We start from the raw sequence: 14960 nt of genomic DNA, 5'->3' as shown, positions 1-14960 counted from the left end.
GTCTATGTGTGAAACATTGCAAAGAGCATCCATCGTTTGAAGAACATTTGACGCGGCGCGACGCGTTATCTTCTACCGTTTTCCCATTGGCAATGATGCTGTTTTAACGAAAGCGTTGAATGACTAAATCGGGGACATTTAACAAAGGCCGCCAGAATTTGAAAAACTTTGCTCATTTTACATTTGGTAGCAGAGCTGGGCAAAAACAGTAGTTAATATTGCTGTGAGTTGTTTTCGGCATTACATTGCTGTTAACAGTTTCCAACATCCAGCCTGCAATGTGTGTAACATGCTACGGGCCAATGTGCTTAGAGTCTCTTTTGGTAAGTCTCTGTTGAAGGCATTACGATGCTATTTGCAGTGTCACAAAGCGAGACTAGAAGAGAAACTAATGTGTCAGAATTACGGTTATTAGAGCAAAGAGAGACTATCACACGAATATGTTTTTTGTATTCGCAAATAAATCTCTTTTCGTTTTCTTTTATTTTCTCTGAGTAATACAACTGCTCTTTCGTCAAAGTTGACTTTCCATTTTGGGTTTCTCTTGGCCCCTTCGCAGCCTATAAATGGTATAATGTGGTTTTATGGTCAGTCAGTAATTCTCGAACTTCAGTGGCAAACGCATGTACCCCAAGTTTGGATGCTTCCGTTTGCAATGAACTAGTTTTGTTCTCATTTTATTTAAAACCTAAATTTAAATGGAAACAAAAAGCGATATTAAATTTGGTGGATTGGAATTATGTACTACTACAAAGAGGTTGGAGGACATCTTCAAATTTTACATGCACAATACATATTGAAAAAGCGTAAAAAGTCGGCACAAATAGTTCAGGCTCTCGTGCTTCGATGAAACCAAAAAAGGAGACAAAACAGAAAACATTTGGAATAATAAACGATAAAAAACAATTTTTTTACGCTCCACCGTGTAAAAAACATAATCTATGCTTGAACGACTATCCTACAATCTGGATATTCCGTTATGTCGGGCTATACCAATATTGAATATATTTTTTTATAGAAATTAAACTGCTCAATGTGAAATCAGACAATTAAATTACAGCTGATTTGGTTGAAAATTCGAGGGTAAGGGTTTCTCCTGTGTTCCTGTGACAATACATAAATTTGAACATTTTCAATACTCAACATCCAAAGAGTAAGAGAAGTATCTATATGCCACGGACACGTTAAAAATACTTTAAATAAACGGGATCTCCTGCGAACATTTCGTTGCTGTTGAACGGAATGACAAATTTAAAATTGCTTTCATTTTATGATGAAGGGTATAGCGACTAAGAGATGGGTTAAGTTCCACTAAACGGTACTTTGTAAATACATACATAATAAGAAAAGCGTACCAGAAGCTTGGACCTACATAATCCCACTTTACATTAGTACAAATATTACGATGTGCGAAATATGAATATAATTGGTTATTATTTCGCATTTAATGAAAGTTATGATTACACTGTACGACAAAATCCATTATTTATAACCCCCAACATTCTATGAAGGTTAATATAACCTCGTCTCAATACTCATGTTAGACCCTACAAATTATATATATTTTGGATTAGGATAAAATTCTAAGTCGATTTAGCGATGTCTGTCTGTCTCTGTCCTTCTGTTGTTATCAGGTTATTTTTCGAAAGAATTGAGATAGACGCCTAAAATTTGGCTCACATGTGTATTTTGCCTAATAGGCAGGTAAGTAACGAATCATGTTGGTCTACGTTTTCGTATAGCCTCCACATAACGATATCTCCCGATATTCGGAATTACGATGATTTCAGAGACATTATAGACTGAAATTGTTTTAAATTGTATATTTAAAGTTCGTTACATGTACTACAATCCATAGCAGAGAATTGTCTTTGCAGGTCCACGTCTTGGCATAGCCGCCATATAATAGTACTTCCAATATTCGGTATTTTGATGATATTAGCGACATCAGTCACAGGAATTGTTTCAAATTTGTATTTTTAGTTCGGAATTGATATCATAGCCTATGACAGAAAATAACTTATGCAGGTGCACGTCTTTGTATAGCCCCATATAAGGGATTTCGTTTAGCCGGAATTTTTCGACAGATTTTTTTATTTTACTTGTTATACTCTCAGTGATGCAGAGGGTATATATCAAAAGGTGTTTCATCGAAATAACTGTTTTAGATCCTAGGTCTCTTTGGACCAAATTCGTTTCAGGAAATTTGGAGTCGATCTAGAGATGTCTTTCCGTACATCTGTCTGTCTGGTTGATTGGTGCACACGTTAACTCTCGAAGGGAGTATCCGATTTTGGTCCAAACTTGGTTCATCGTAATATTAAACTTTGCAAATCCCAATTATTTAATCAGTTTTATTTTGGTGCAAATAGGCAATATAAATTCACACCATCAAGTACCTCCCACATAAAAGGCCAAAATTTTGAATAATTATAACTTGTATAAAATATGAAATAATCTTTCATCTTTCGCACATCCCTATATTTCTACCAACGTAAGATCTTGTGCAAAGATGGGATATATCGGTCCACTCCTGCTGGTACCTTCCCCACAACGGGTCCAAATTTTGAATAGCCACGAAGTTCGTCAAACGCGAAATGGGCATCCTAATCCTTTCAAACTCTGCACGCCTCAATATTTCTGTTGTGTACATGGTGGATATCGACCCACTCCTTCTTGTACCTCCCCACAAAGGGTCAATTATTTGAATATTCCAAACGATCATAAAATGCGAAGTAAGCATCCAGTTCTCTTAAAATTTCACATAATCCAGTATTTCTACTAACACAAGGTGTGAAGATGGAAAATATAGAACGTTTGCTTCTGACACCTCCCCCACAAAGAGTAACAATTTAGACTAATTGAAACTCTTACAAAATGTTAAATAGGGTTCCATTGTCTCCAAATTTCGAACATCCAAATATTATTATTAACAAAATATCTGGTGCGAGGATGGGATATATGGGCCACCTTCTGGCACCTCCTCCGCAACGGTCTAAAGCTTGAACGGTGAAAAGCTTGAATAAACATAACACAAGTCGATTCAAATGTAAACAAACAGACATTACCTGAGGGTATGCACTTTATAACTTTTTCATACTAATTTTAACAGTTTTTGGTAATTTGAGTTCGCTGTAAAATGAAAAGAAAATAAACAATATAGGTCCACGTTTTGGTATAACCTTCATATGACGGTATCCATGATACAATTGATTTGGCTCTTATTTTGCACTTGATTTCGAAGGGGGTAGAAAAACTCTTCGCAGAAATTGTTTAACGTTTTGAAGTAGCGCCCATATAAATATACCTCTTAATTTGACTATTTCCTGGTCTTGACAGCATTTATCAATCGATTTGGCTACAAATTTAGGCTAATTAGTTGATTCTAGTACACGTTCTTAACTAATATTCTCTGGGGGTGGAAAATTCCAAATTCAGGAATTTAGTGCGTAATTCTCTACCTGCACCTGATTCCCGTACATGGTGACCAAATTTGTATGAATAAAAAAGTAATAAACTACTCCTCCATTTTCAAAACGCACGTGTTTACAATGAAAACAACGTATTTAAGGAAAACCATAGAGTAGGTTATAACAGGTCATTGGGTGTGAACACCTAACTAAGGTCAAATATATAAAGGATCTTAAAATAAAAGCATGATCTACGAAACTAGAATCCATTTGGTGGTTTGGTGAACTGACAATCAACTGCATAGGCAACTTTTGACACAAGCTATTACAATATTCAAATGCGAAACTTGAAAAAATATGTTTACAATGTAGCTAAAATCATCAAAATATCGAATATAGGGAAGTACCATGGGTCTATAAACGTGGGCCTGCACAAACAATTTTCCGTCATAGACTGTAGTATCCATTACGAATTCAAACGCAAAATTTGAAATAGTTCCGGTAAATAATGTCTCTAAAATCATTAAAATACCCAATATCGAGAGGTACCGTTATATGGGGCTATACGAAGACGTGGACCTACACAGACACTTTTCTGTCATAGGCTGTAGCATTCATTACGAACATCAAATTTTAAATTTGAAATAATTCCGGTAAATAATGTCTCTAAAATAATCAAAATACCCAATATCGGAAGGTACCGTTATATGGGGGCTATACGAAGACGTGAACCTACATGGCCCATTTTCTGTTTTATGCTGTAGTATCTATTATGAACTTCAAATAACAAATTTGAAACAATTCCGGTAAATAATGTCGCTAAAATCATCAAAATACCACATATCGGGAGGTACCGTTATATGGAGGCTGTACCAAAACGTGGACCTACATGGCACATTTACAATACCAAAAGTCCTGCAGACATAATACACTTTTGAGCCCTCTTCATTTCGTTCGGAAGCTAGAGTGATTTCCACAGACGGACAGACGGATAGACGGACAGATGGACGGACATTGATAAATCGACATAGAATTTTATGACGATCAAGAATATATATACTTTGTGGGGTCTAAAATGTATATTTCGAGGTGTTACAAAAGGAATGACAAACTTAATATACGCTCCATACTATGGTGGAGGGTATAAAAATTAAGTTCGGCCGGCTAAACTTTTTGTACCCTCCACCATAACTTTACTCAATGGTGGAGGATATTAAAAAGTTTTTTTTTTATAAAAGACATGTGGATTTAAACGTGTTCCAATATAAACTATAATACCATTGGGATAATGCTGTTAAATTTTTCAAAATCCCAATGGGAACCACACAAACTAGAACATATTATGACCTAATGGTCACCAAATTAGACAAATCCGTTTTAAAATGTGGCAAAATTCATTAAAATACCGAATATCGGGAAGTACCGTTATATGGGGACAGACAGACGGACATCGTTAAATCGACTTTGAATTTGATGCTGATTATGAGATGGAAAAACTGCAACCAACTTCCGACTGCTGTCATTTCTAAGTCACTCTGCAGACAGCTATTAAAATTAATTAATTGACAGCTCATTTTATTGTTTACAAGCGTACAAAAGCATTTTTGTTGAATTTTTCAGAAAAAAAGTTATTCGTGATGGAATTCAAGCGTGATAGTGTGATTTCTTTATATTTGTCTGGAAAATCACAAGCGGCTATTGTTAGAGCACTCCAGCATTTAAATGTGAATAAATCTTTTGTGTCTCATACCATAGCCCGTTACTGTGATACTGGTAGCGTAGTCCGACGTCAAGGAAGTGGACGGGAGAAAACAGCAACATCAGCAGAAATCGATCGAAAAGTAAAGAAGCGACTTGATCGAAACCTGCGTCGCAGTGGCCGAAAAATGGCTCGTGAGCTGAATATATCGCAATATTCCATTCGGCATTCGGCAAATATTGAAAAATGAGCTCGAGCTAAAGCCATTTGAATTCCAAGAAATGGCGAGTGCTTACACCTCAACAGAAAGAAAATTGACTCAAAAGATCTAAAAGTCGCTTAGCTTGGCCAAAAGTGGTGAACTACCGAATTTGGTTTCTCCGATGAGAAAACATTCGTTTAAATTATGGTGTTTATTTGCTAAAGAGCTCAGCTAAAATTGTGCATCTTCGGTTGGCCACCAGAACTCAAGCCTCAGGCCGGCCATGGTGATGTTGTGGGCCGCCATAACAGCCGTTGGGCGCTCTCCGCTCGTATTGATCGACCATGGCATCAGAATAAATGCTGAATATTATAGCAAAAAAATATTCTGGAGGGTGTATTAAAGCCTTGGGCACGCAAACATTTTGGCCGCAGACCTTGGACAATCTACCACGACTCAGCACCATCGCACTCAGCACGTGCCACCCAAGAATGGTTACAAAATTAGATTCCTCGTTTCATTTCCAGCGCACAATGGACACCAATTTCTCCGGATACCAATCCGTTGGACTATTTTGGCTGGAGTTTTTTGAAAGTAAGGTTGGCACTAAAAAATACTAAAGAGTCGATCACCTCAAGTAAGCGCTTCGCCGCTGAGCAACATTCGGGCTGCGTGTGACGGTTCCATTGGTCGTTTGAAGGCCATAGTTCGTGGCGAAGGAGACCAATTCAACGAATCTAAACTTATTCTAAAATTTGAAGCTATTTCCGACATTTTTTGCTTTCATTCAATAAAATTTAAAAAAAAAACAAGTAAAAAAGATGTAAGTTCGGCCGGGCCGAACTTTGAATACCCTCCACCATTTGGTACAAATTTGGCAATTTTCAAAAAAAAAATAAAATCCATTAAAAATTCTGTTCAAATCTTAAAAATACCGAATGAACCCGTATATTAGGTTATGTACGACGACGTGGACCTGCATACGCAACTTTTGTCACAAGCTATTACAATATTCAAATGCGAAACTTGAAAAAATCTGTTTATAATGTAGCTAAAATCATCAAAATTCCGAATATAGGGAGGAACCATGGGAGTTGTAAAACGTGGACTTGCACAGACAATTTTTTGTCATAGGCTGTAGTATCCATTAGGAACTTCAAATGCGAAATTTTAAACAATTCCGGTAAATAATGTCGCTAAAATAATCAGAATACCGAATATCGGGGGTACCGTTATATGGGAGCTATACGAAGAAGTGGACCTACATAGCCAATTTTCTGTTTTATGCTGTAGTATCTATTACGAACTTCAAATACCAAATTTGAAACAATTCCGGTAAATAATGTCGATGAAATCATCAGAATACTGAAGATCGGGGGTACCGTTATATGGGGGCTATACGAAGACGTGGACCTACATGGTCCATGTTCAATACCAAAAGTCCGGCAGATATAATACACATTTGAGTAAAATTGTATCAACCTACTTCATTTCGTTCGGAAGCTAGAGTAATTTCCACAGACGGACTGACGGATAGACGGACGGACATTGATAAATCGACATAGAATCTTATGCTGATCCAGAATATATATACTTTGTGGGGTTTAAATGTATATCTCGAGATGTTACAAACGGAATGACAAACTTAATATACCCACCATACTATGGCGTTATTTTGATAATTTTAGCGGCATTGTTAACCAGGATTGTTTCAAGTTTTTTTTTACCCAATTTACATTTCAAAATTGAGAAGTCCTTAATTCTTAGAAATGTTCCCTAATGTTGGTATACAATATTCGACTTGTCCGACTATAAATTTCTTAAAAATTCAGAAAAAAATATAAATAAAAAGACATTTCTAAATTTAAGTAATCCAATCCATGTGTGTTAGACATTATGCATTTATTGACATTCTTTCATTTGATATGAATTGTATTTGAATGCACATGAAGGATATGTTTTTTTTTTTTTTTTTTTTTGATGTGTTCACACTAAACAGACGTCGACATATTGACCCAGTCTGACAAACAAAAACTTAAGAATTCTTTCAATGGCAGAGTAAGAGAATTTTGCCTGACACCCAGGACCTTTCACTTTCAATGATGTTCAACGAGGTTTCTCTTTTTAATGTTAAAGGAATCCTTCTCTTGTGAGAGGGAGCCTTCTCTTTAAACCTATTGAATTTTGCGCAAGTCTCTATTTGATGTGTAAGTCTTTCTCTTTTCGAATCTCTTTTTGGCACAAAAATAATCATTTAAATGAAAACAAATACGAGTCATTCATTTCAATGGTTAATAAAATTTTGAGTGTGCCAAAAAGAAATTTGAAAAATTATAGTTTTCAAAATCTTCAAATAAATGAAAGTTTAAATATGTCCCTTCCCATTCACTGTCAATCCCACTTAAAATATTCCGCTTTGAATGTGTCCCACTGGAAAAGTAATTGATTGCTCTTTTGTCCTCCATCCATGCAGTCGCTTAACAAAGTGAACCAAACTGAATGCCATAAAGCCGTAAACAGCACCTATGGGATTATGCATCCACTGAAAGTGGGTCAATGCTTTCTTTGTTTTGCCTCCTTTTTGCGATTGGGCATTGAATCAGACAAATGAAAACGAAGAAAGTGCACAAAAAGGATTTAAATTGCATTTAATTTTGACTTAATATTTTCTCTTGTTTTTATTCTGCCTTCCGTTAATGGAAACAATGAGGTAAAGTAAATGCTGTATTATCTGGCAGAGGAGTTGATATCATAAATCCCCCGCCACAAAGATGCTGATTTTTAAAAAGGAATTCTCGATATTGGCATCGATGCATATTGTGTTGAAACCACAGGCTAATGAGGCGCGGAGAGCCAAACCCGACAAATATGATACCACACAATGCATATTTACCTGTATATCAGGAATTCGGGTGGAAGTAATATATGCGAGCTATATCTCAATTTGAATCAGTTTCCACTAAATTATACACAATGGCAAGGAGGACAAACTGAATGTGTTACTTCGTTACTTTGAAACATCCCTACATATTTGCCATTTATAACACCCCTACATATATATAATTTTAAATAGATTTAAAGATGTTCGCCCGTCTGTGTGTTGATACAGACCACATTTATTTTTGAACGAAAGCAAAAAATCTCGGAAATAGCATCAAATTTTAGAATACGTTTTGATTTGTTCTAATTGGTCACCTTTGGCACGAATTATGGCTTTCAAACGGTCAATGCCAATGAAACCGTCACACGCTGTCCGAATGTTGCTCTGCAGTATTTTGGCCCATTCCAAGCGAAGCTCTTGCTTGAGGTGGTCGACACGATCGAGAACATTGTCTGAAAAAGGTTCACGTTTTCCTATAACCCCGATATAACGGTTCCTCCTAGTAAACGAAATTTTTATTACTTAGGTCCCATTTACCATCGGATTTGTTAAAAAAATTGATATGTGTAGTTCATAGTGGGTTCTACATTAGGAGTTGAAAATGTGTAATTATCCTAGCCATATTTTTTCAAGGAATTGTTACAAATTACAAGATAACAATCTTTGTATGTAGTTGTCTATATAGGTTACCGTTTTTAAGCCTTACATGATGGTTCCACCCTCTTTATGTTACTTTGAACACTTTATCTGCATTCTCCAACCGATCTCACTGGCATGTGCAGTTGAAAGTGTAACAAGTCTGAATCCAGATACTTTTATTAAATAAAATTGCATAATGTTAGAGGGCAGTGCAAGTTCGGCCAGGCGAAATAAAATAACATATTTTTATACTCTACACCACAAAGTGGTCAGGGTATTATGTCTTTGTGCATTTGTTTGTAACAGGCAAAAGGAAACGAGATAGACCCATAGTTCCCCTTGATGATCTGCATAGAATCACATTCTGAGTTGATTTATGCCCTTACAACGGGACAAAATTGTGAATAGCCATGAAGATCGTAAAAAGCGAAATGAGCATCATATTCCTTTCAAACTCGTCACACCCCAATGTTTCCACAAACACAAGACCTGGTGTGGAGATGGAATATATCGGTATACTCCTTCGTGTTAAACTTTTGATTAACAATTCCTCTCTAGAATTGTAAATAAGTGTTCGATTTTCTTTACATTTTGCACATCCCAATATTTTTATCAGTCCACTGCATCTGGTACATCGAGCACCTTTTTCAGAAATTATCGTATATCTTCTTCTATATCTATAAAAGAGGAAAATGTTTGTATGTTTGTTTGTTTGTTTGTAATTTATGGACTCGAAAACCGCTGAATAGATTTTCCTGAAAATTTCCATATATACTTCAACATCGCCTGAAAGTAACATAGGCTATATACATTTTTGAATTTCCACTTAGAGATATAGCATCAGAATCGGAGGTACCTCCCAAAAATTTAGATTTTATATGCACATATCTATTGATTGGTTGAAGATACAGTCTCCAAATTTGGAATACGTAACGGAATTTGGAACAAAAATAAGTTTGCCAAATTATATTGTAATCGGTTCAGATTTGGATATAGCTCCCATATATATTTTCGACCGATTTCGTTCATTTGATGCCTCAAACACAATATGAATGTTCGATTCCAATGAAATTTGGAATGTGTGACGGGATTTAATCCGAAAATAAATTTGTCAAATTATATTGAAATCGGTTCAGATTTGGATATAGCTCCCATATATATTTTCGGCCGATTTCAAGCATTTGATGCAACAAACACGCTATGTATCCCCAATTTCAATGAAATTTGAAACGTGTGATAGATTTTATCTAAAAAATTGATTTCACAAATTATATTCAAATCGGTTCAGATTTGGATATAGCTCCCATATACATTTTCAGCCGATTTCATGTATTTGGTGGACCAAACACGATATTTATTTCCAATTGTAATGAAATTTAAAATAAGTAACGGAATTGGGAGCAAAAATGAATTTTTCAAATTAAATTGAAATCGGTTCCGATTTGCATATAGCTCCCATATATATTTTCGACCGATTTCATGTATTTGATGCTCCAAACACGCTATGTATCTCTAATTTCAATTAAATTTGGAATGTGTAGCGGAAATTAAAACAAATATACATTTGTCAAATTATATTAAAATCGGTTCAGATTTGGATATAGCTCTCATATATATTTTCGACCGATTTCATGTATTTTATGCACCATACACGATATGTATGGTCGATTCCAAAGAAATTTGGAATATGTAACGGGATTTTGATTAGAAAATAAATTAGTCAAATTATATTAAAATCCGTTCTGATTTGGATATAGCTCCCATATATATTTTCCGCCGATTTCACATATTTGATGCACAAAACACGATACGTATTTCCGATTCCAACGAAATTCGGCATGAGTGGCTAAATTTGGTACAAAAATATATTTGACAAATTATATTCAAATACGCTCAGATTTGATTATAGCTCCCATATATATACTTAGCCGATTTCACATATTTGATGCACCCAAAGCGAGAGAGACAAAATCTGGCACCAGAAAAAATTGCCAAATTACATTGAAATCAGTTGAGGTTTGGATATAGCTAACATATATACTTCGGCCGATTTCAAACATGTTATGCACCAAACATGATATATATGACCGATACCAATGAAATTCAGAATGTGTGGCGGAATTTGATTACAATAATAAATGTGACAAGTTAAATGGAAATTAGTTAAGATTTTGATATAGCTCCCATATATATATATATTATCGGCCGATTTCACATGAAAGGTGTGGCGGAATTTGGTGTAAAAGTAATATTTTTAGAATTATATTTAAACCGGATTAGATTGGGATATGATTTTAATAAGAACCATTGACCCACAACGCCTTAGGCTAACACTAAAAAACAACACAACAATTGATTTGAAATACGCTTATTACGGCGAAGTATGTTGCTATCTCGAATTCACTAATTGCAATAGAAATGACACTCAACTTCAAAAGATTGCAGTTTACTGCACGCTTGGTATTTGCTATGAAATAAATAAATCCGAAGGACAAACCCTTCGTGTATGTATGTCATGTTACTGCTTTTCTAATGGTTTTTGGTTATTTACGCATTAAAGTAGTGCAATAATTTTTTTTTTTTAATTTTTAAATTAGTTTTTTTTTTAACCAACATATATTCGTAAATAAAATTTTGAATGCATATAAAATCAAAAGGGGTAGCGAAGCGCACCGGGTTCAGCTAGTTTTCTATATAATAATTTTAGTTATTGCAAGGGATTTCAATATATTTTCCCATATATTCTCTTTGAAGGTAGTTTTAAAACATTTTTTGAAGGACCAAAGCTACGTAATTGTCGACCAAAATATTCCTGGTATTGTTATCAGCAATATAGCCGAATATATATTTTATGGGTAATATATACATTCCCTTAGTGATTTTCGCTAATCTGAAATATTATGTGATTTTAACCATTTCAGGGTTTTGGTATATAGATTTAATTCTAGCGAAAATTTCTTAATATATTGTCACTATTCGATCCGAATCCGTATTTGATCGAAAATTCCAGGATTTCACTGCACCCTGTCTAGGATTGCAATTAAAAAATGTTTGGATCGGTTGGGAATATTTTCCAATGTTTTTATTTCCTCATGGTATAGCTAATTCAATGTACTTCAACACGCTTTCCCCCATTCTTTGATTTTACCTATTTCAATACATGATATCCCCAATATGGAAGTGCATTTCATTATTTCAAATAAGATTACTACTCTTACCGCCTCCCATGCTTTTTCTTATTGTACATAATTTATGGCTGCAGTAACTAAAAAATCTCACAATTTATGGAGCAGTTTCTTTTTTATTCTGAGGATATTGTAAAAATATATATTAAGGCATTGACCGCCAGCAACGCTAGTGAAGCAACTAACTTTAGTTGCAAAGTTTCTTTGTCCAGGAAGTTTTAAATATGATACATTACTGGCGTATAAAAGTCGTGCAGGTAATCCAAATAAATGTTGAAAAAAATGAATAATAAAATTTAAAAGGCAGCATGAACAAATAACTAAAGAAAATAATGTCCCAAAAATACACAAAAAAAAAATAGAAGACATATATGCGTGTTCCTTGAACTTCTTGCATTTTACATAGAACCTTTGACATACAATTTTACTACAGGTAACAAAATACATTAAAACTGAACATCTTATCCAAATGCCAAAAAATTATATATATTAGAAAACTAAAACTTATGGAATGTTTTCTTATATAAATTTGTATAGAATATTTTATGTTACTATTATGAATCAACTAAAAAAAAAGAATGAGGAAAGTTGAAAAAATAGGACATATTTATCTACATCTATGAAAGAGGGAAATGTGTGTATGTTTGTTTGTAATTTATGCACTGTAAAATCTTCAAGTATACTACAACATCGCCTGAAAGTAACAAAGGCCATGTACATTTTTGAAATTCCACTTGGAACTGGAGATATAGCATCAAAATCGGAGGTAGCTCCCAAAAATTTACATTTTATATGCACATATCTATTGATAGATTACCAATACAGCCTCCAAATTTGAAATCCGTAACGGAATTTGAAACAAAAATTAATTTCCGAAATTATATTGAAATCGGTTTAGATTTGGATATAGCTCTTATATATATTTCCGGGCGATTTCAAGTATTTGATGCATGAAACACGCTGTGTACGCCACATTTCAAAGAAATTTGGAATGTGTGATGGAATTTGTCTAAAAAATTTGTTTGCCAAATTATATTGAAATCGGTTCAGATTTGGATATAGTCCCCTATATATATTTTCGACCGATTTAGTTGAATTGATGCAGCAAACAAGATAGGTATGTCCGATTCCAATAAAATTTGTAATATGTGGCGGGATTTTGATCAGGAAATAAATTTGTCGAATTATATTGAATTCGGTTCAGAGGTGGATACATAAATAAAATGACAGCTATATCCAAATCTGAACCGAATTCAATATAATTCGACAAATTTATTTCATGATCAAAAAAAATATACAATAAAAAATTTGACAAATTAATTGGAAATCGGTTTGGATTTGGATATAGCTTCCATACATATGTTCTTGACTGATTTCACTTATTTGACGCACAACTTTCAATGAAATATGGAAGGCGTGACGGAATTTGGTATAAAAATAAATTTTGTCAAATTATATTGAAATTGGTTCAGATTGGGATATGATTTTGTTAAATACCATTGACCCACAACGCCTTTGAAATGGTATAGGCTAACAGTAAACAATTACACAACAATTTAATTTTGGATACGATTATTACGGGAAAGTATGCTGCTACCTCGAAGTCATTAATTGCAACGGAACTCCCACTCAACTTCAAAACATTGCAGTTTCCTGCACGTTTGGCATTTGCTATGAAAATTATAAAGCCCAAGGACAAACCCTTCGTGTATGCAGACTAAAAGTGTCATGTTCCTGCTTTTCTCATGTTAGACCGAGCTATTTATTTATTTACGCATAATTTTTTTTATTTACGCACAATATTTTCTTTTAATTTTTGAAGTTGTGTTATTTTTATACCCTCCACCATACTATGGAGGGCATATTAATTTTGTCATTCCGTTTGTAACTCATCGAAATAATGATCTTAGACACAACAAAGTATATATATTCTTGATCAGCGTAAAATTCTAAGATGATTTAGCCATGTCCGTCTGTCTGTCTGTTGTAATCACGCTATCTTTCGAACGAGATAGAAGGCACACATGTTTATTTTGCCAGTAGGTAGGTTAAGTTCGTAAATGGGCCATGTAGGTCCACGTTTTCATATAGCCCCCATATAACGGCACATTACAATATTCGGTATTTTATTGATTTCAGCGACATTATTCACCGGAATTATTTTAAATTTGGTATTTGAAGTTCGTAATGGATACTACAGCCTATGACAGAAAATTGTCTGGGCAGGTCCACGTCTTTGTATAGCCCCCATATAACGGTACCTCCCAATATCCGGTATTTTTATGATTTTAGCGGAATTATTCACCGGAGTTGTTTCAAATTACGCATTTAGAGTTCGTAATGAGAACTACGGTCTGTGAGAGAAAATTGTCTATGCGGGTCTTCGTATAGGCCCCATATATCAGTACCTCCCAATATTCGGTATTTTGATGATTTTAGCGTCTTTATTCACCGGAGTAGTTTCAAATTACGTATTTAGAGTTCGTAATGGGAACTACAGTCTGTGACAGAAAATTTTCTATGCAGGTCCAGGTCTTCGTATAGGCCCCATATATCAGTAATTCCCTAAATTCGGTACTTTGACGATTTTAGGTACAATACTCACCGAAATTGTTGGAGATGTCGTATTGAAGTTCGTAATGTATGCAACAGACTGTGAGAGAAATTTTACTAGGTCTTAGAATAAGTCCGATATAACGGTACCTCCCTATGTACCGTATTTTGATGATTTTAATTGCATTATTCACTATTTTTTTAAGTTTCGAATTTAAATATGGAAATGACCACGTCGTATAGACCCCAACATGTTTTTAAGATTTTAACAGATTTTTTTAAAGAATTTAATATTTTTTTTTGAAAATTTCCAAATTCAGATTTGGATATAGCTCGGCCCAGCCGAACATTGATTATTTTCATTTTTATTTTATTTTGCAAACAATATTTG

Source organism: Musca domestica, unplaced genomic scaffold (genome assembly GCF_030504385.1).
Source record: "Musca domestica strain aabys unplaced genomic scaffold, Musca_domestica.polishedcontigs.V.1.1 78, whole genome shotgun sequence".
In the NCBI taxonomy this organism is placed as follows: Eukaryota; Metazoa; Arthropoda; class Insecta; order Diptera; family Muscidae; genus Musca; species Musca domestica.
The sequence above is the reverse complement of the archived record's forward strand: the minus strand, read 5'-3'. Positions refer to the sequence as shown.